The 22,392-nt window shown below is 41.2% G+C and overlaps 1 protein-coding gene across 7 annotated transcripts in view; it reads left to right on the top strand.

The window, feature by feature from the left end:
- The window catches only part of VCAN (versican), a 289,285-nt gene that overhangs the window by 164,469 nt on the left and 102,424 nt on the right, over positions 1-22,392 (top strand). For 6 of the 7 annotated variants that reach the window (XM_081053813.1, XM_081053810.1, XM_081053812.1 and 3 more), the window contains exon 1: positions 19,064-19,956. The exons of the other annotated variant lie outside the window; for it this stretch is intronic. The gene's annotated coding sequence lies outside the window, so the exon portion shown is untranslated. Of the gene's footprint in view, positions 1-19,063; positions 19,957-22,392 lie in introns of those variants that run through there. 7 annotated transcript variants of the gene reach the window in all.

Raw genomic sequence — 22,392 nt, 5'->3', positions numbered from 1 at the left:
TTGTCTGTGACTATTTATAGCATCTTTATTTGCAATGGCTAAAAAACTGGAAACAACCCAAATGCCCATCAAGCGATGAATAGATAAACACATTGTGATATAATACATACAATGGAATACTCCTCAGCAATTAAAAAGGAATGATCTGTTGATACAGCAGCATGGATAAATCTCAAAGAAAGAAGCCAGACAAAATCATATACATATTGATTTCATTTATAGAAAATCTAGAAAATACATGCTAATCTATAGTGACAGAAAGTGGTTGGCCGGGGACGGAGGTGGAAAACAGACAGGATTACATAGAGACACAGTGGATATTTTGGAGTTGGCATATATGTTCACAGTTTTTACTCTGGTGATGGTGTCATGGGTGTATACATATGCCAAACGTTATCAAAAATATTAGATACTTATAACATGCGAAGTTTAGTGTATGTCATTTAAAAATATTTTCTAAGTATTTGAAATTGTGGTAAAATACACATAACATAAAATTTTCCATTTTAATAGTTTTTACCTCTATAGTTCAGTGACCTAACGTACATTCACATTGTTGTGCAACCATCACTAGAAATTTTTTTATCTTGCAACTGTGGATCCATTAATACATTTGTCACTCATAGCTCAATAAAGCTGTTGGGAGAGACAGAGAGGCAGGAGAAAAGGAGGAGGGGAAGCCACCACAAAGTGACGATTGTTTTCTCAGGTTTTTAGAATGAGAGTAGATTGTTAGGCACTAGCCTGACACCAGGTCCTTCATGAGAGTTGTTTCCATGAGCTGGGCCTTGGACAAAGTCCGCTGTGTATGTATATCCTTCAATCCCCACAAGATCTCTATGAGGTAAATAGTGTTACGGTCCCTATTTTAGTGATGAGTAGATGGAGGACTTCTTTTTGGGGAGAGAGTAGAATTAAGTTACTTTCCAGACTTATTTAGCTAGTAAAATGGTGAAGTCACATTTCAAACCCAGGCACCCTCTTGCTATTTCAACCCTCACATGTCCTTGAAAACTTTTCAATAATAATGAAATAGGTGCACGAATGATTTTACTTCATTTTGAGGACTGAGAAGGAAACAAAAATATCTCTGAAGTAGAAACCAGATGTGTTCTTTCTCATCATTCATTTTTTTTTCATCAAATAATTTTTCAGGATGTTTAGGTGTCAAGCACTGCTCCATAATTTGGGGACACAACAGAAAAAAAAAAAAGTCCTTGCTTTTAAAGTCTCCTATAATCTATGAACTGTAGCATCACTGGGATAAATATAATAATGAAAGTACCTGGAATTTACAGTCTCTTCCTCTTTTGGGAGGCAGCAGGGGGCTGAGGTTGGGGTGCAGTGGGGAGGTCACTTCAAAAAACTTCATGGAGTACTACAAGTTGAACCCAGGTCTTGAAATTTGAGTTAGTTTTTTCCAGATAAACAAAGGTGGGAAGCAGGGAAAGAAGTTTATAGGTTATAAAAACAATATATATGAAGGCAAACAGGATGCTATAAAAGAGCAGATGTTTTCAAAGGTAGAAGAAGCCACCGGGAAATTAACTTTTAAGTTAATTTGTTATGAGAAAAATAATCAATATGAGAGTTGGAATTCTCTGGAACGTAAAAAGTATTCATTAGAAATTCATTAGGCTATTGTAATTTCCAGAAGTATTTAAACATGAAACCCATTGTGCTTTGTGGCCTAGAAGTAACAAAAATAGATGAACTTGAGGAGGTTAGTTACGATATACACTTCAGGTCACAATGTGTGACTTAAGATTGCTAAGCACATAGTATCTCTAAATGGTCTATCAGTAAAATGAAAATAATTTGGACTGAACTTTTCCTGGTAAGCTAAATTCTACATGGTGACAAGACCACCTCCAAGCTGTTTTAATAAATGAACTGTTGTTTATTAAACATGCTTTGCAAACTTTACACTTTATGAAAATATCATAAAAGTACTTGTCTCATTCTACCTTCTCTTTATTTAAGAGCACTTGAAATGCCAAAACTTTTAATGCTGATTTCCCCAAGGAGTCCTACTCTTAGGAAATCGCTGTCCCACTCTTGATAGAAAATTTTGTCTATAATTTTTAGTACAATATAAACAGAGGTTTGTTAGTTATCTTTTTCAATAATTCCTGGTTTTACTTTTATAGTTTACTGATCCAATTTGTAAACATTGCATTAACTTTTGGAAAAACCTCCAGAGATAGTTGTTTTTTTGTTTTGTTTTTTTCCTTAAAGGCCAGAATTTCCTGAAGGTTCTCAAGCCTCAGTTCATGTTTATTATGACTACCTCAGGGACTGATAGAAGTCTGAGAACATGGGTAACATTATTACAAAAAGTCCTACTGAGCTTATTTCAAGAACATTTCTATCTGTGAGGGCTGATACCCAAGGCCGATGCTATCACATTGTATGACTTTGAAGCATGATAGAGGGGAGAAAAAAAAGAAGGTGAAAAGAAGCTTTTAATTGAATAACTGCACTGGAACAAAACACCAATTGATTTTTCTGTGTTCTTGCGTAAAACTGAGTGAGGTAGAAGACAAATTATCAAAATCAAAATAATATGTCCCCGGAACAGTGTTTATCAGAATGTCCGGGATGGTAAGGATTTACAGAGCACTTAACCAAGTCTGAGGCCACTTAAATGTGATAAGTGGTTGTACCACACATGCTCCCTCCCTGTTTTGTTTTTAGAAGGATGGGAGCTGGGCAGTCCATGTTCTGTTCAGCTTCAGCTTAGTGAAGGGAAAAAAAAAAAAAAGTGGCCTCTTATCCAAATAGTAACAACTCCCTGAGAAAGTTACAATATACTTACTCTTTGGAAATTCAGCCTGCTACCTTTTCCTAGAGTAAATTCTGCTTTGAACCGGATGGCACCTTCACGTCTGAGAATATGAACAAAACTTATCACAATAAATCCACACTGTCATGCTCTCATAAGATATCTGAGCTTGCATGCTGTAATCTCACTCTTGCTCGCTCTGCCCTCAGCCCTTTCTCTTACCGTCTCCAAAACACATGGCGATACTATATAGTGACATATATGGGATGGTGCCAATGGAGGGAACAGAGGGAGTCAGTCGTATCTCGAGGTGATGTCCTTCTGCAGTTTTCAGAACTGCAGTTTTCTCCTCTGTGAAGCTAGAATGAAGATATGCTCGGCCTATATTAAGTGTTCAAGAATTGGTGGCTGTTATTACTATTATTTGTATCCTTGTCGTTATTTTCTTTACTATCAGAATATTTGGAGAACAAATGAGAGAGATTTAGGGAGTGTAGCATCTTTTGTATCTTTTAGACATTCACTCCCCTGGAAACACAATGGTTTGGTGTCCATAACAGGGAGATACCTGTAGTTTCATGATTAGACTAGTCACCGAAACAGCCGCTAGAAATCAATGCCAGCCTTGTGCATTTACTTCAAGGATCAAGAACATCCTTTTAAAAACCTAATGGTGGTTGTCCTATTCAATTTACAAGCTACGACTGGCTGCAGACTTTTTGAATGTAACTTTACCCAGCATTTTAGGTGAAAATTATTCCAAAATCATTATTTCAAGATGGCTGCAGGACTGCCCCCCTACCAGCCACCAGCAATTATGTGAGCCCAGCACCCCCAGGGCCCTTTACCTCAAGCCACACATCCTCCTGCTTCCCTTCTAGTTCTCAGGAGGAATTGGAGACCAGCTCAGCCAGGCAAACACAAAACTAATTTTCAAGCAATGAGAAGAGTTGAAAGCACTTCTACTAATGACAGCTTGTGATATAATAAGTATAGCGGTGTTTTGTTTATAGTAATGGAGCACTAGTAATGGGTAGGACAACTTTTGAATCAATAAAGAATGCTTGCTTTTAAGACTATTCCATTTCCTATGGAACATGCTTGCACAAGGGAAAAACCAAAAAACCAACAAAAAAACCATGACTTTTTAAGGAAGAGGAAAACTTTTGTGAATTAAACTATAAATCCCAGAGTGTTTTTAGAAAAGTATCTGTTAGTTTTCTGAAGGAAAAATTCAGTTTTTCAATGGCTAGTATTATGCACATGTGTTTTAGAAGAACTGGCAGATAACTAAAGAACACGCCTATTCATTTAAATGTAAAATTTGGCACTATTTTGCTTAAGACTGCAGAGTTGATATGATATATCCTACTGATAAAAATGATACTTTTTACTTGTTTTATTGTTACAAATTGATTATTTCAATTATCACTTAGCTATATCTCCCAATTAAAGTGCAATTTTAAGTGCAGAAAATAAAATTGGACCTTTCAAATAAATGAATCCCCAAATATCAGATATTTTAAGTAAACTAAACTTGAATCCTACATCTAATCTTTCATTCATTAAAAAAAAAGTGTCCGTTTATGTCAAAATTGGACCTCCCAAATGGAATTACTATGAACCTATTTCCATCCTCAAACCACACATTTGGTTCACAAATCAAGTAATGAGTACAGAGAGATCTTGGGAAGTGCAATCACTTCACTGGCACATGTAAGGAAAATATGGATGCTCAATTTCCATCTTAATGAATGCAAATGATAGACCCCCACACACAGGCTTTAGAACTGCCCCTGTGCACAGCCTGTCGCTTTGGCTGTTGGATTTAGGACATACCCTGTTCCTCTGAACCTGCTGAGCGACATTCAGCAGGAGAATTGTATCCAATTCTCTTTTTGTTTAAATTTCTTATTTTTGTTTCTAAGAAAGTAAATACAGAATTCTGGTACTTCACATCTTTTTAATCTTTGCCCAGGAAGGTTGATGTGTTACTGTATTGCATGTTGTAATGAAACTGGGAATTACCCTCCTTAGGTTCTATAACCTCAGAGGGTTTTGGATCTAGGATATGCTAAAGGTATAGTCATACCTCTTGGAAACTTTCTGTCCTCATCTGAGCAATGGGACTGTATTCAGGGCTGCCATGTTTCCTGTGCAATATGAAAGATGCTTGCACAACTGCACACAGAAGCTCAACTGTATGAGTTACCCCAAAACCTCCATAAACACTCTAGACCATGCTCTGCTTTTGCCACTCTTCGGGGTCCTGACTGTCCCTGGCCGTTTCCCCTGTAGTACCACGTGGCATGCTATGCGTCTATTGATATTGGATCTGTGAGTGCAAACTTCTTCCTTTCTGACAAGCATTTCCATGTCGGCTGAATAAAACAAATCCTGGGTACATTTGTAACATAAGGAACAACTAGAAGTCTCTGCCAGAGCGCCCATTCATCTCTTCCACATATACTACAAGGATTAGATAACTAGTGAATACTAACTTTGCAACTGTGTAAATGCTAACTTTGTAAATACTAACATTCCATGCAAATATAAAGACACTTATGCAGACCAAGAGTAAAAGATCTTTAGTATGAAATTTTCAAATCTTAATATGCATTGTGTTGTGCAGAGGAAATTAACGTTTCTCACCACACACTTTTACTTTGATTTAGGAAACACTGTAACAGGAATGGCTGGGGGTGAGATGTGGAAGATGAGATCGGATTTCGATGGCTGGTTAATTCTCCAAGTTTTAGACACTTTCCAGGCAGTCTTCCTGTCTTTATTTTGAGTGATGGTGGGGAAGATGATTTCTACCATGAATTTTCTACCAGGAAATTTCTACCATGAATTACTGAGATTTTACTTGGTTTTCTTTTTATGCACTTTAATTTTTATCACTGAGCTAACTATTGAGAAAACTAGAAAGAGAATGTTCCATTTAGGTTTTTTCCTTAACTGTTAACATTGAGAAGAGAGGTTTTTATCCAAACTGTTTCTTAACTGTTGGACTTCAAATGCTACACTAACTGAAAGGAAAAAATTTCTCAGCAAAAGCTGCAACAATATATAATACAATTAATTTGTAGGACAAAGTTGACGTGTGGTTGACAAACTTAATGCACTTGAGAATGACTCAGTGTATTGTTTATATTGCATATTCCAATATAAACTAAATTCCAATTTAGTAAGTCTGGAGAACAGCTAAACCACCTGCATTGTTACAAACATCACAAGTAATTTTTAAAAAATATATTAATACGTTTACTTTTTTGCAATACTTTTGATATAGAATCCACATACCATAAAATTCACTCATTAAAAGTGTACAATTAAGTGATTTTTATTATATTCACAGTTAGGCATCCATCAGCACTAAATTATTCCAGAAAATTATATTATCGTAAAAAGATACACCTTCCTCATTACCAGTCAAGCCCATTTCCTCATACTCCCCAGTCCTAGGCAAGCACTTATCTACTTTCTGTCTTTACAGATTTGCTTGTTCTGGCCATTTTATATAAGTAGAATCATACAATAAATGTGTTTTGTGTGTGTGTCTGGCTTCGTTCCCTTAGAGTAATGTTTTTAAGATTGATCCGTGTTGTAGCATTTATCAGCACTTTATTCCTTTATATTGCTGAATAATATTTCCTTGTATGGATTTAAAATATTTTGTTATTCATTCATCAGTTAATAGCCCACTTTGGGCTATTGGAAATAATGCTGCTTTGAACATGTGAATGCAAGTTTTTCTGTGGGCCTATGTTTTCATTTGTCTTGAGCATATACCTTGCAGTGGAATTGCTGGAGCAAATGGGTAACTTTATATTTAACCTTTGGAGGAACTACCAGATTGTTTTCCAAAGTGCCTGCACCATTTTTTAGCCTTGTCACTCATGTATGAGGGTTCTGAATTCTGCATATTCTCACCAAGACTTGTTGCTATCTGACATTTTTATTCCAGCCATGTTAGTAGGTGTGAAATAGTAACTCGTTCTGAATTTCATTTTCCAATGGCTAATGATGTGGAGCATAGTTTCATGTGCTTACTAGCTATCTGGATATCTTCTTTAGAGAAATGTTCATTCAGATACTTTGCTCATTTTTAAATATTAAGTTAGTTGTCGTTTCGTTATTAAGTTGTAAAAGTATTTTTTTTAATTATTGGGGTGACAGTGGTTAATAAAATTACATAGATTTCAAGTGTGCAATTCTGTAATACATTATCTATATATCATGTGGTGGGCTTACCACCCAGAGTCAGTTCTCTTTCCATCACAATATATTTGACCCCGTTTACCCTCATCTACCCCCTTACCCTCTGGTAACAACTTAGCTATTGTCTGTGTCTATGAATTTTTGTTTCTTTCTTTATTTGTCTAGCTCCTTTTTCACTTTCAGTTTTATATTCCACATGTCAGTGAAATCATATGGTTCTCGACTTTTTCTGTGTGAATTATTTCGCTTAGCATAATCTCATGATCCATCCATTTTGCCGCAGTTGCATTCCTATATACTAACAATGAAATCTCAGAAAAATAAATAAATAAAAACAAACAAACAAAACAATTCCTTTTGCAATTGCAATGAAAAGAATAAAATACCTAGGAATAAACTTTTTTTTTTTATATAAAATTATAGTTGGCATTCATTAATGTTTAGCTTCTGGTGTACAATGCCATGATCAGGTATCCACAGTATCCCTGAGGTGGTCTCCCAAATAGGACGCATGTCCATCGGATACCCAACAAAATCTTTACAACATTATTGAATACCTTCCCCAAATCAATTTTCAAAAAAACCCTGAGGCCATCTTGTGGTTACCAGCTGCTCCTAGGAATAAACTTAACCAAAGATGTGAAGGATCTATACACTGAAAACTATAAAACATTTTTAACAGTAATTGAAGAAGACACAAAGAAATGGAAAGACATTCCATGTTCATGGATTGGAAGAATCAACATAGTTAAAATGGCCATATTATCCAAAGAAATTTACAGATTAAATACAACCCCTATCAAAATCCCAATGGCATTTTTTAAACAAATAGAACAAAAAATCATCAGATTTGTTTGGAACCGCAAAAGACCCCGAATAGCCAAAGCAATCTTAAGAAAAAAGAACAATACTGGAGGTATCACACTGCCTGACTTTAGCTTGTACTACAGGGCTACAATAATCAAAACAGCATGATATTGGCAGAAAAACAGACACATAGACCAATGGAATAGAATTGAAAACCCAGAAATAAACCCATATAAATATGGATCTATAATTTTTGGCAAAGGGGTCGAAACCATACAACAGAGAAAAGAAAGCCTCTCCAATAAATGGTGCTGGGAGAATTGGAAAGACGTGGGCAAATGAATGAAACTAGACTGTAAAAGTTCTTTATATATTCTAGATACCAGTCCCTTATCAGATGTATGATTTGCAAAAATTGCCTTCTATTTTGAGGGGTTCTTTTCACTTTCTTGATGAAATCTTTTTAAACTCAAAAGTTTTTAATTATGATGAAGTCCAATTTATTGCTTCTTCTATTGCTTGTGATGTTGATGTCAGAGCTACAAAATCCTTTGTTTTTGTTGTTGTTTTGTTTTGTTTTGTTTTTGCAGTGGCACAAGATATATATTGAGAGACACTGATCTAATGCAGATGTTCCTTGACTTGAACCAGTTCATTTTGGAACCTGCTCTTGTGGATTTATTGAGAGCTATTCTGTGTAGAAAGATCAGCCTATGCCATGCCGCAGGTATTGTGGTACAGGCATTGTGGAAGTTAGAAGAAGGTGCCAGCTGTGGGAAAATAGAGAGAGTCCCTCAGTACAAGTCCCGTACATTTCTGTCAGAGTTGCCCTTTCCTTCTGTCCATTGCAGCTCCGTGCTGGGTCAGTGACTTAACTAGCAGAGCTTGGGTGGTATTTCAATCTTTGCCCATTTACTTGGCTGGACACTTTGTATAGTGCAGAGATTTCATACCCATGCATGGCGGCGCTGGCCACTTTAATGGGTGCCTTGTTTGGTATCTCCTCAAACTCTTTTGTGCAGATAATGCCATCTCTGTTTTGCCAGTGAGGAAACGGGCAGGTCAATTGGCTTGCTCAAGTTCACAAAACTCATAAGTAGTAGAACCGAGATTAGAGCCTCTAGCCTGTGACTTGAATTTTAACATTCTTTCCATTACGCCTCTTTCTTGTATTCTCTTTGTCACTCAAGTTTTAAGACCTTAAAGCTTATGAAATTCCTCCACCTGAATCCAGATCAGGAACTGCCTGACATGTTGGGAGCCTATACACCTTGCTCGAGTCTGGACACACACACACACACACACTCACACACACACACACACACACACACTCACACACAAGAGCATGAATAGAAAGCCAAGGAGCTATAGCAGAGGAAACTGGAGGAAAAGCTTTTGTAATTCCTTCCTTGTAGGCAAATCATTTTTCCCCAGCAACATACATATTGATGCATTTTTTGACAACCTGACAACCTGTCCATATTTTTCTCCTCACCAGTATCTCTCACACTGACTTCCACCTATACTATATTTGGCTATATTTTTGTGGAGAGTGCAATCTATTTTCTCTCTTCTCCTCAAGGGAGAAGTGAAGCGGAGGCTCCCAGAAGATTGACGATGCCTGTAAGAAGTGGAGCTCAGCATATGTGGCCAGGAAGTGATTTGTTGATTATCCCTGTACCTACCCCAACAGGAGGAAAGGGATTTAGAGAAATGACTAGTAGGAGACACGGCACGGTGAGCCTGTGCCCTCACTCTTTTGTCTGGCGAGGATTGGGATCTGGATTATTTTTTATGGGCTGAGTGATAGAGCAGAAAGTAAATGCACTAAAGCTGCATTGCTGGTGTCCTGTCAGACAAGGGGACCACAGCAGCAGGGGACAAGGGCATATCAACAGATGTCGAGGTGAGAAGGGTGAAAGAAGCAGCACAGCTGCGTCCTCCACCCTCACTCCTGCTGCTTCAGAACAGAGATGCAGAAGCCTAGAAAGGAGGAACAGCAGAGGCTCCCAGAGTCGCCTGCCCAGTTCCATCCTACACCCACGTCAGGGAGGACAGGGACGATTGAAAAAGCAACCCCCACCCAGTTCGGGTCCCTTGAGCCATAGTAATAAGTTTTGGTGGAAGGGAAGCCTTAGCGGTATGTGAGATTAGCATTTCAGACTGTGTAAAAGCAGGTGTGTATTCATAGAAAAGGGTACCGATAGTTAGGGAATCTGCCCAAGATTCAAGAACTTTATTCTCAGTGGGAAGGGAATATTTGACGTAGCAGTCTGGGCAGTGATTGAGCAGGAAAACAGTAACTTTCAGGTTTTTGTTTTTATCCTCAGAATGAGTAGAATCTGCCAAATAACCTGGTTTCAAGCACCCTAATTTTGGCCTCACCTTAGCTCTTTACTGCTCCCTCTCTCACTGTTTTCCAAGCACCATCTATTCACCTGTTTCCAAGTTAACAGTGTCCTGTCTCAGGTTCTTCTGCTTGCCATCTGTACGTTCAGTCTTCATTAGGCATCTCTGGGTCATCTTAGGAACAAATTCCCCATTATTATCAAGTGTCTGGCTTATTCCTCAGGTGTCAGCATTCTGAAATCGGCTTCCCCACTTCCTCCCCCTCCAAAGAGGCAATGTCTTTGCCACTATAGGTAGTCTTCCCTGTTTTATTTACAGCCTGATGTGCCAGTCTCTATTTATGAATAGTGTGAAGTTGTTCTTTTAGATCTTAGAACACATTGTCTTGACAAAGCAAATCACGCGTAGTCTACTGTGGGCAGTGCACTCTGACGAGTGGAGGATTAAGTGAGACTATCTCAGACCACTCAGGAAAATGCTGCTCCTGTGACCACTAGGGTGCTGGGGTTTGGATACCCCCACTACAAGGGGAAAAGCAACTTTCTTGGCCCCTGGAACAGTCAGGGCTGCTGGTGTCACAGGGTGAGGACAGATGGCCTAAAGAGAGGAAGCCAGGTAGGAATGGGGCACCTTGGCTGCCAGCTACATTTTGGTCCAGTCTTCCTTGCTTCTTCAGAAAACCTTATGTATCTGTCTCCTTCCTTCCTGGAACTCTCCCTGCCATTGCTTCTTCCCTTTCCTAAGCCTCTGCAGAACACACTGGCCTCTTCAGGATTCATAAGAATGTTTAATGATAGGAAGTTAAAAAGAAGAAGAAAAGGAAAGAGTAGATAAAGGGAAAAAAATGAGTCCTACCTTTCCTCCTTTCCCATCAGTCTTTCCTTTTAACTGTAACTTATGGTAACTTTTAAACTTATGGTAACAATCTTAAGACCCACAGACCAGTTTCATTTTGCTTATTTAATGTTTTAAGAGCTGGAAGCACTGGACCCACAGTCCCATCTTATGATTGGCTGGAAGTTAGTAGCAGAGTCTCTCTTGCTTACCCCACTCCTCACCATTCTCTAGTGTTAATTCTCTGCCTGTTTCACTTTTTTTTGATATCTTTATGGCCTTCATAAGACATGTGAGTTTGTAGCGGTTCTTGAGGTAGAGAATATCTTTTATTCCTATGTCCATCTCTAGTCTCTAATGATAGTTCTTGGGACACAGAACACACTCAACAGATAGAGTTCATTCCACATCTGTTCAACGCATATATATTGCATACCTACTATTGGTCAGGCACTGTGCCAGGGAACTGTATGTGTACTGTGAATATGTAGGGACTGGGTCCCAGAGAGCAGTCTCCAGGCTCTCGGCCTCACGTGGAAAGGTGGCTGGGTTATTAGATGACCATCAGTTGTAATCAGTAGGCCATTAGCCACCATTGTTTTGTGTATAACTGCCGTGGCTACGCTAGCAAGTGCATATTGCGGTTAGCAAGCGTGGATTGCAGATGGTGTGGATCCTACTTCTTGTGTCTTGCCTGGCCGCCAGCGAGACTGTGGTGCAGGAAGACCCTTGTTGGGGTACTGGCAGATGTTTGCTCCTTGTGTCTCCACCGGCCGCCATCCAGAATATAGTGGTATGAACCCCCTACCTGTGGCTCCATTGGTGTTCCTTTTTGGGCTCACCATATCCTGCGTTCACCTGCCAGGAGTGGGAGCTGAGTCCCAGCACTATAGAATGTGACATATAAAGACGCTGCTCTCACAGAGCTTGCACCAGTGACTACAAATCTGAAATAAGAGGACTTTGCATCTGGTAAATTTACAGTCCTTCTAGACTTTAATTTCCATAAATTTAAAATTCATTTCTGATTCCCAACAGTTTTCAGACCTCATCTGGCTAGTTCTTCCTGGGTGCTGAGATATGTGAGGGAGTCAAACTAGATCTGTGGGAGGAAGAAGAAGCATTGAGATTCAGGCTGAGGATCCTGCTAACAGCCAGCATGGGGTGTGGGGAAGGGAGCAGTGGGGAGGTTCTTGGGGTGGGGGGATGGTCCCACTGGAGGGGTTCCCACTCCTCCCTGCTATCCTGTGACTTGCCACCACTTCTTGCCTCAACTAAGGTAGGAAAACTATTGTTGCCAGTCCTGCAATTCTAGCCAGCTTTGGTGGTGATTAGAAGATTGAGAATTATAAAAGATGTGATTGGCACCCCACTTGTATCACCTCACCTTCGTCATTTCTGTGCATGCTGACCCAACTTCTCATTATAGCCCCTGTATCTGTTAGTCTCAGAGCTTTCTCTGACCCCCAGAGCCCAGTCTGCCGGCACACCTGCAGAAGTGGCAGGGGATTAATACCCCTTGGAAAAGTCATCAACCAACACGTGGCGTGTAAATGCTGCAGCTCCCACTCTCTCAGATGGGAAACCTCTGAGGTACATTTTCTCCACTGTTTCCCAGCATTCCCCAGTGGAAATAAGCTCCAGTTGCCCGTGGAGGCAACCTACTTAAAATACACCCTTCACTGTCCTTCCTTTCCTATCTCAGTCCCTACTTCTTTATAGATGCTTCTTGGCCTCGTTTCCCAAATAAACTACCTGCATTTGAATCCTTGTCTCAGGGCTTGGCCCTGTGGGAACCCAAATTAAGACATCATTTTATATCTTTCCATTTATTTGTGTGGTCTTCCATTTTTCTCCTCGATGTCTCATAGTTTTCACTGTATAGATCTTTCACTTTCTTGGTCAAATTTATTCCTAAGTATTGTCTTGTTTTTGGTGCTATTATAAATGCGATTTCTTTCTTTCTTTCTTTTTTAGATAGTTGTCTCTGTCTAGAAATGTAACTGATTTTTGTAAGTTGATTTGCATCCTGAAACTTTACTGAATTTGTTTATCAGGTCTAACACTTTTCTGGTGAAATTTTTAGGATTTTCTATATACAATATTATGTCATCAGCAAAAACAATTTTACTTCTTCCTCTCTGATTTGGATGCCTTTTATTTCTTTTCTTTCCGAATTGCTCTAACTAGCACTACCAGTACTATGTTGAAGAAGAGTGGTGAGAATGGATACCTTTGTCTTGTTTCTGATCTTAGTGTGGAAAGCTTTCAACCATTCCCCACAGTATGATGTTAGCTGTGGACTTGTCATATGTGGCTTTTTTATTATATTGAGATTACAGTGGTGGTTGCCAGGGCCTGGGGGTGGTGGAAACGGGGAGATGTTGGTCAAAGTGTACAAACTGTCAGTTATAAGATGAGCAAGCTCCAGGGCCCAAATGTACAGCATGGTGACTATAGTTAACAATACTGTATTGTGTACTTGAAAATTACTATGAGAGTAGAGCTTTAATGTTCTCATTATAGCAACAACAACAAAAAGGTAATTATGTGAGGTAAAGGATATATTAGCTAACCTTATTGTAGTAAACATTTCACAATATACTGGGGTGCCAAAAAATGTATACACGTGACTTGTATTCATCTTTTGTTATCGGTATATATTATTACAATTTTAATACAGTTTTTTCCTTTCCTAAAATGAATATACACTTTTTGGCACCCTCTGTATACATGTATCAAATCATCACATTATACACCTTAAACTTACGCAATGTTATATGTTAATTATATCTCAAAGCTTGGGGGAAAAGATAGATATTGTATGAGGCGATATTCCGTATTTCCCCAAAATTAAGACCGGATCTTATATTAATTTTTGCTCCAAAAGATGCATTAGGGCATCTTTTCAGGGGATGTCTTATTTTTTCATGTACAACAATCTACATTTATTCAAATACAGTCATGTCGTCTTCTTCTGGAACATTGTCATAATGTACTGAATGCGCCCCTCTGGCTGACTATCTTAACTGGGGCTTTTTGGGGGGTAGTTCTTATTTTCGGGGAAACACGGCAGGACAGAGGAAGCAGTCACAGGCAAGTACCACCAGAGAGAAAAAAAGACAAAAAGTCCCCAAAAACGTTGCAGAAACTGGGGATGGAAAGGGCCATTATACAATTAAAACTGCAGTTTTGAGAGAAGCCTGTAAATTCAATACTGTGTTTAAAATAAATTTATTTCAGCTTTGTCACGGCTAAGAAAAATAATTTTTATCACATATTTTTTTCTCTTGTTTTCTAATGCCTACCTTTGATACTCGTGTCCAGCAGCCAGAGACTGTAGTGTTCTTGGAATGATCAATTTCCCTGACCTTTTCTTGCTGCGATGAGATTTAATGCTTTCCTCCTATCATTCATCTTTGCTTTGATTTATCAATTCTGGAAGACTTTTGGAAACTTAAAATGACCCCTGAGTGCATGTCATCTAACCAACTATTTTTATTATGGGAAAATAAGAAACCCAATTTCTTCCTATACAACAAGATTAATGCCTGGGATTCAATGTTGGTAGCATATGTGCATGAAAGAGATTTTCTAGTGAAGGAGATAGATTTGTTGAGCTACCATTCTCCCTAACCCATTTGTAGTTAGTGGCATGTTTTCAAAAGATGGCTGAGGAGCCCAGTCAATGGACCAATACACAAAAATACTTTTTTTCCATCTAAATTCATTAGTAATTATGTAGATCAATCATACCCTTGGCTACTCTAATAAATTATTTTTTTCTATAGAGACTATAAAGTCCTTTATAATGGGAAGCAAGTCTTACCTATTGAATAATGCCTAAAGTCTAAAACAGGGCACATAAAAGGTGCTCAGTAAATGTTGAATTGAACAAAGAAAATAGAAATGAAATTGACAGTGGTCTGTTTGTGACAAGTATTTGCTGCATCTTATAAGTTTTCTTCTCTTCTTTTTATTTTGTGAGTTATAGTAAATATTTGATCTCCTTTGAATCGCAGGGTTAAATGTGATTCCTTATGTTTTATGGCAAGAGCCTAAAGTCCCTGACAGTCAACTAGTCTTGCAATTCTTTTTACTGATAGAATAATAATTGAATCCCTGCTCGTTAGTTCTACGTCCTATTCTAATACCTGTATTGGAGTTCTCCAGACATCCTTCTCACTATGTGCAACTTCTTTGTTTCCTGTCTTGCTTTCCACCTTTGCTCACCAGAGATGCTAATGATGCCTTGGTGGCTTTTTACACCATCCATGGAGCTTTCATTAAGCTTCTTTATTCTGGGTCCCATTGTACTCTAATTAAATAACTGGAGTCTTCTACTCACTGACAATAAACAGCAACTGCAAAAGTTTTACCTCTAATGAAAATCTCTGTGTTGCTCTCTACCCTGCCACATAGATTCTCAGATCTCTACCGCTTCCTTGTGTTCAGAACCAGATTCTTCACTTCGTCTTGGTTCAGTCAGACAAATGCTTTATTAAAAAAAATGACCTATATTTTTTCAGGCTGTGGGGAAGGAAAGAAAAGAGTTTTAGAAAGTGACTAAGAAGTGTAGTAAGATTGATACTATCTTCGATTCTACTTAGTTGAACTGCTTTATTTATGCCTCGGTCTTTTTTCTTTATAAAAACGATGGCATTTTTGAAACTCTGCTCCAGGCAGCCTCCCAGGGGTAAGTGCAGATGTGCTGAGCCATTTGGCTGCCGTGTGGACCAAATCAGAGAGCCTCTCTTCTCCCTAATGAAGTCATCTCCTCTCGGCAGCCCAGCCTTTCCCATCACTCCATGTTGGAACTTGGCTCCGGCTCGCATAGTTCCCTCGTGATGTAGATGGTCTTCCTGTTAAGTCCTGGAGAAATCTGCCTGACCATGAACAGGACATTTACAGCAAAGAAAAAAAAAATTCTCACTGAAAGAAACATTACACTGTAACATTTTGATTTGAGGGTTGGGGAGCAAAGGCTCAGTATCTGATTTCCGGGGAAAATCAAAATTGTCGTGGCTTTCTAAGGATATTTGTCTGTGTGCAATTTCCCTGAGTAATTTATATACTTCAGGCTAAAGTGTAATGAGATTGTCGCCATTATTGCCTTTTGTAGGGTTTCTTTCATTTTTCAAAAGAACGCAACAACAAAAATCTTATATTATTTCTGCATTTTCTAAAAACAAAACCAAAAGATTTAAAGTATCAGATAAAATATCTGTTTCTAATCTATAGAGTCATTTTTTTTTTTATTTAATTGAAGCAATTGTAGAGGATTGCCTTCCCTTTTCTAGGGTCTTTGAAATTCACTATAGGTGCATTTTTAATCAGTCACATTCTTTTACCACCCAGAGAGGATATTTGCTTGTGCCTAGGATCAGCCAGATCAGGGCCTTGAAATGTGAACTCTTGTCTGAATGTGGATGGGACTGAAACCTTGTCATCCCTAGTGCAGCAACAGATAATACCATGTCTCAGAACACTTCACCTGATAAATAAAAAAAGGAGAAGACTGAAATGTGATCCCAGAGGACCTCAGAAGGAGGTTTAGATGAAGATAATGAAATTCCCTGGAGACCCACCTGCCAACTACACCTTTCTTCTCCAAGTCATTGGCTGGTTGCCTCTGACCTCAGCCAAGTTCCTAAAGACAAGATCAAGGCAACGAAGCAAGGCGCATAGCTTCTGGCTTCTGGTTTCTTATAGACACCAACACTAGGAGTGAAGATCTTGCTTTATCTATACCCAGACTGTGAAGTTTACATATGGCATGTCCCCAGTACAAGGACATGATTTAAAAGGGATGTGTAGGATATTTTAATTACTGTTTGATTCAGACTTGAGTGTAACGAGCAAATATAGTTTTAATTATAAAAGGTGCAAAACATTTTCTTTTCCCCATTCAAAAGCTTCCAATGATTTTTCAGACATGGGGAAATCAGAAATAACTGTTCTCTCCTTCTCTTTTTCTTGATGAAGGAAGGAAAGGAAGGAGGGTGAGAGAGACAGAGAGACAGAGAGAAAAGTTCTCACGGACAATTACATAGAAATAATTCAGCTGTAGATGCTCCTGAATGTTCCTGGTATGCTTTCCTTTTTATTTATTCTCTATTATAGATAGATAGAGGGGGGAATAATGCCTTAGAGAAAGAAAGGAGATATTCAGGGATGTCATTTCCTTTTAGTTATTTGACAGCCTGAATCAGTATTTAATTTTCTAAATAATAATGTCACAAGCCAAAGTAAAGTGAAGGCAGGCAGTGTAAAGCTTTTCAACATGGTCCCCATCCTGACTAGTTCAGTCAGCCTCAGAAGTGCCTTTGTCCTGTAGGACTACCTGCCAAGAGGTGTCATGTCTAGGAATGGGCATTATAAGGAACGATAAATGTTGGAGGGCTAGAGAAATACATTTGGCGAGATAAAGGAACATATCTCAGGATGTGAGGAGTATCTGGTCCATAATTTTTTGTTGTCTTCCATCGTGTACAGATGGCATTATTTATAGTGAATGTTAACTATTAACATTTCCTCGAAAATGGATATTAATCTGCTATTAGTTGCCTGTTTCTATTCTAGATCTCCTTTGTAGAAATGTTTTTACTTAACTATATTATAAAGGGAAAGCAGGGTGATGGAGAGATAATAAGCTCTTTGGGTTGGCAGATCTACCACTTAGAAAGTGGCTTTGGGCAAGACATTTGGACTCTTTGGAACTCAACTAAGTTTACTCAAATTTAAGAATGAGAATAATAATCCATACTTTGAAGTGTTTCAGAGAAAGGTCTGCACTAATGCCTGGAGTATAAATTTCAATGAAGATTCTTCTATTTCATTTTTCCCCTTTCTGATTATAAAGTTGATAAGAGGAGCACTGAAAAGATTACTGGACCAGGAGTTGAGAGTTATGTTCTGGTACCAGTTCTGCTGTTAATTATGTGACTTTAGCAAAGTCACTTTCTGGGTCTTGGTTTGCTTATCTGTTCCATATGAAGGATGAAGTCTGATTCTGTTGTATGGCTCTGTTATTCTAAATATTTAATGGAATAGAATTTCAGCGTTAGAGATGATAGTGTAATAACCACATTAAGAATAAATCATTATTAAAACAAATTGATTTTCATCTATAATTGTCATGTCAATCACTGGAGTGAGCTGATAAATTTTTTTAAAAAAAATGAAGATGCGCATTTTGAAGATTGAAATTCTGGAAAACTTTTTATTTCTTATCACTTAAAAACTGTGATCATGCAGGATGCAGACAACTTGCAAAAGAAACTAACAAAATAAAAATTATAAATGTGCATGCACAGGAGTTTAGGTCACTACAAGTTTTGAAGTATGAACTTCAGTGAATTCACATTCAGTGTGAAAAGGTATTTTCACTGTTCTGAGGTATTGTGTTTGATGTAATTTTCTAGGTAGAGACCAGAGAGAATTATGAAGATGCTTCTATATTTGTAGAAATGTTTGCTATCCATTCCCTCCACCCCAGTGTTAAACTGATATGCACCTTGGACTTATTTTCTTCCCCTTGTACAAACTCATACTTGACTTCAAAGGAAAGGAAAATACAAAGTCCCTCTAAAGGGCTTTGTCTAAGGGGCAGAAATCCTTTGTGTCAACTGGTTGACCCTTTGCTCTGTAAGCTCCTGTTGGACACAATGCAGGGGACTCTTCCATGTGTTGATGTTGTTTACATAGTTGGGTGGGCCTGGCTGAAAACACAAATCACATAAACATGGAAGATTATGGTTTCATTTCCTGACCACAAGGAAGGTGATTGATACATCTAAGGAGACTCTCACTCAGAAAAATTATTAAATACTCTACCATGAGGGACACTTTGAAAGACTGAGGGAAAGAAGAACGAAGAAAACAGAACCTAGACTTAGGTAGGTTTCCTCAGAGGAAGAGGATCTGTTTGAATCCGACAAGGGAATTTCCTGTTCAGCCCTTTATTACCAGGGTCTTTGTAGATTGCGCAACGACGCCGGGCTCCCGATTGGGCAGTTCCCGCGGAAGGCAGTGGAGAATTCTTGTGCTTTCCCTCCAGGTCTCAGAAGGATCTCGTTTTCTGTGTCTCAGGTTGGCAGAAGCCGCGAGCATGGCACTTCCCTCACATGGGACAGGCAGACTCTGCGGCCGCTAAACACGCTGTAATCAAGTTCTTTGCTGATTTTACAGAGTTTCTTTTGCTCCCAAGAAGAACTGACCGTCCTCGATTGTCTAGTGCTGGCCTGCTCCACAAGAGCCTGGGGGCTCGTTTCCCCTACCCCAGAACTGGCGGCACGGGGGGCGGAGAAGTGGGGGTGGGGAAGCGGTGGGAGGGCAGTGGTTTCCTAGCGCGCAGCGCGATGTTACTTAGTGAGTCGCTGAACGGGGAGCGCTGCTGTCCCCAAGCCGATTGGTACTTCTTGTCAGGAAGAAACGGCGAGAGGTGGGAGTGCCTGCGGAGGGAGGCAGGCGGTCCCTACCGCGAGCGCGGGGAGCTGCCTTTCCGCCCCTCTGCCTGCTTTCCAAGCCTGGGCTCTTAGGAGTGGCTGAAGCTGCGGAGCGCTTCAGGAGCCTGTGAATGAGCCCTCCTCCTCTTCCTCCTCCACCTCCTCCTCGCGGAGTCTCCTCCTCGGTGCTGACGGTACAGTGATATAATGATGATGGGTGTCACAACCCGCATTTGAACTTGCAGGCAAGCTGCCCCAAGCCTTTCTGGGGAAGAACTCCAGGCGGGCGGGCGCAACCGCCGCGAACATTAGGTGCTGTGGACAGGCGCTGGGACTGGGATCTGCGGCCAGCCCCGCATCCTCCCGCATCCTCCAGCACCATCCCGCACCCTCAGCACCCTTCCCCAGGCCATCGCGCTTCCTATGTGACCCGCCGGGGCAACGCCGAGCCCATTCGCGCAGCGCTGCGGTGAATTGTTTCCCACAAACTGCAATAAGCCGTCTTTTAAGGTAATCACGTTTCTTTTGTTCCCTCTTAAAAAAAAAAAAAAAACTTACAGAAAAAAGAGCGAGCTTAGAAAAAAAGTACCTTGCAATTGGTAGAAGGCTTTAATTAAGACAAAGAGAACTAGCTATAAGGGAAAGTTTAGAAAATATATGCACTTTAAAAATGCAGGTAACTTTCAGAAGGACGTTTGGAGAGAGGAATACGGAGGGACCGTGGTGCTGAAAAAGATCCAGACAAAAGAAGCCCGAGATGGGGTGGGGGTAGAAGGGCTGTCGGAATTGGGGGAAGGGAGGGGAGGAAATTGCACAGAACCCCTAGAAAAGTCGTCGGGTCTTGAGCTGGAGAGGAAGGAGGGACTCCTGGCACCTTGATCTTTTTTTGTTAACCTGCTAAGGCAAAAGTTTGAATGGAGACTCCCAAGACTTGCCCACATACAAGTCCCCGAAGCCGCGTTAGTGAAGGCCACCTGGTTGCCGGTCCCCGGTGTGTGGCCAGTTCCCCGCGTTCCTGGAAAGCTGCTCCGGGTCAGCTCCTGACAGGACGACCCCGCGCCCCAGCAGCCTGGGACCTGCGCGGACGTGACCCCCTCAGTCCGCAGGCAGTCTGGGAGGGGGTCTGGCTAGGGGAGGTACAGGGTCCCCGGGCTGCGTCTCCGTGGCGACTTGGAGGCTGTCAAGGCTCTCTCCGGTGCCCCTGGGTTCTTTTGTCCTGTGCGCGGTGCGCTGGGGCCGGCCGGGAAGGAGCAGGAGATGGGGGTGGGGTTGTTGGAGCACCGCGGAGATCTGGGAGGCGCCTGGGCGGGAAAAGCTCGCCCTGAACCAGCAGGGATGTGTAAGAATTTTATCTCACCCTGAGGAGCGAAGTGGAGGCTTTCGCTCCGGTCTCAACAAGCAAACCAGCGCTCAGAGCGCTCTCCAGACAAAGGTGGCGCGGGGACCTGAATCTGGGGCCTCCAAGACCAGACCTCCCGCGCGGGCTACAGCAGTCCTCCTTTTCCTCCCATCTCCCCACCCCCTCTCAGCTTTCCGCCCAAGTTGAGCAACTTTAATAGCGGGTCCAGCAGCCGCGGAGAACGTGTGCCGGGAGCCCCGCGGGACGTCCTGGGCTGAGCGTCCCCCAACGCCCTGCGGAAGCTTGGGCGCTGTCGGGCGACATCCCTGGTGCGTTCAGACTAGTGGGGCGTCAGGGCTGTCCCTGTCTGTGTCACTGGGCGTGGAGCGGTCAGTGTGTTAGGCAGCAGAGAGCGAAGTAGAAAAATAGTGTCATAGCCTGAACTATTTGTTCTCGGATCCAGCTGCGCCCCAGCGAGTCCTACAGTGTCCCTGGGAGATGTTGCGGGAGGGTGGAGAAATCTACGCGCAGCCTGGAGAGCTGTCCCACCGTGCGCACACCCTCAGGCGGAAAGGCAGTCTCGCTATCTGTGTCCCGTGTCTCATCTTTGTCTCTCCCTCTTTCTCCATCTTCTCTGCTTCCCCCTCTCCCAGCCTCTGCTCAGCCTCTCTCTTTCTCTTTCTCTCTCTCTCTCTCTCTCTCTCTCTCTCTCTCTCTCTCTCTCTCTCTCTCTCTCTCTCTCTCTCTCTCATGCATCCCCTCCCCCACAGCTAACAAATGAATGGCTAGTGTGAAATCCCTGCCTCCCCTGTCCGCTGAACCAGTCTAGGAGGGAGGAGCGAGGGAGGCGGTGCGCTTCTTGGGTTCGGCCCCCAGTTGCTTGCTAAGGGTTTGCAGAACCCAGATGTCTAGGAATATGGAGTTTAGTGGTGGGTGTGGGAGCCCCCTACTGGAGACATCCAGCACAGGTGGAGAAAAAACGAATCCCCCCCCCCATCCCAAGGGAGCCGCTTTTACAAGGATGGATGGAGAATCATAGCTTCCCCTTTAGTTGTTTTCTACTTTGGAATTTGCGGCGTAAATCTAGGGCGTTGGAAGGCCAGGGAAGGAGACCGTGTCTTTATGAAGTTTAGAAGTACCTTCTCCCGAGTAGCTGGGATATGGGGCTAGTCTTCAGCTTCGTGCAAGAACACATGTATGCAGGTTTTGGATGCAGGTTTTGGGTGGGGGGCTTGATGCTCAATTTTGGGCGTCACTTTAAGAAAGATAACACAGAAGGCCTTCCTTTTGGAAATTGTACTAAGGCCTATGACCACTTGAACCCTGTGCTAGAGCTCTGACCCCGGACATTGCCAAAGAAGGGTCCCTAATTCAGTTTAAATTCTGCCTACATCACAACACATGAGGACCGTGGAATTTGGGAGGAGGACTCTACAAAGGAACAGGCAAGTGGAGGGAAGAGGAGAAAGAAAGGAACGAAGATGGGGCAGATGCACGCAGACAGCTTGGAGAGGACCGGCTGGGTTCGTTTCGAGGTGTTGGACTTAATTTCGCGTCTTGATTTAATCGTTTTTTAATCTCACGAGCGACAAGAAACGCGACTGAAG

This window comes from Rhinolophus hipposideros, assembly GCF_964194185.1.
Source record: "Rhinolophus hipposideros genome assembly, chromosome: 7".
In the NCBI taxonomy this organism is placed as follows: domain Eukaryota; kingdom Metazoa; phylum Chordata; class Mammalia; order Chiroptera; family Rhinolophidae; genus Rhinolophus; species Rhinolophus hipposideros.
The sequence above is the reverse complement of the archived record's forward strand: the minus strand, read 5'-3'. Positions and strand labels throughout refer to the sequence as shown.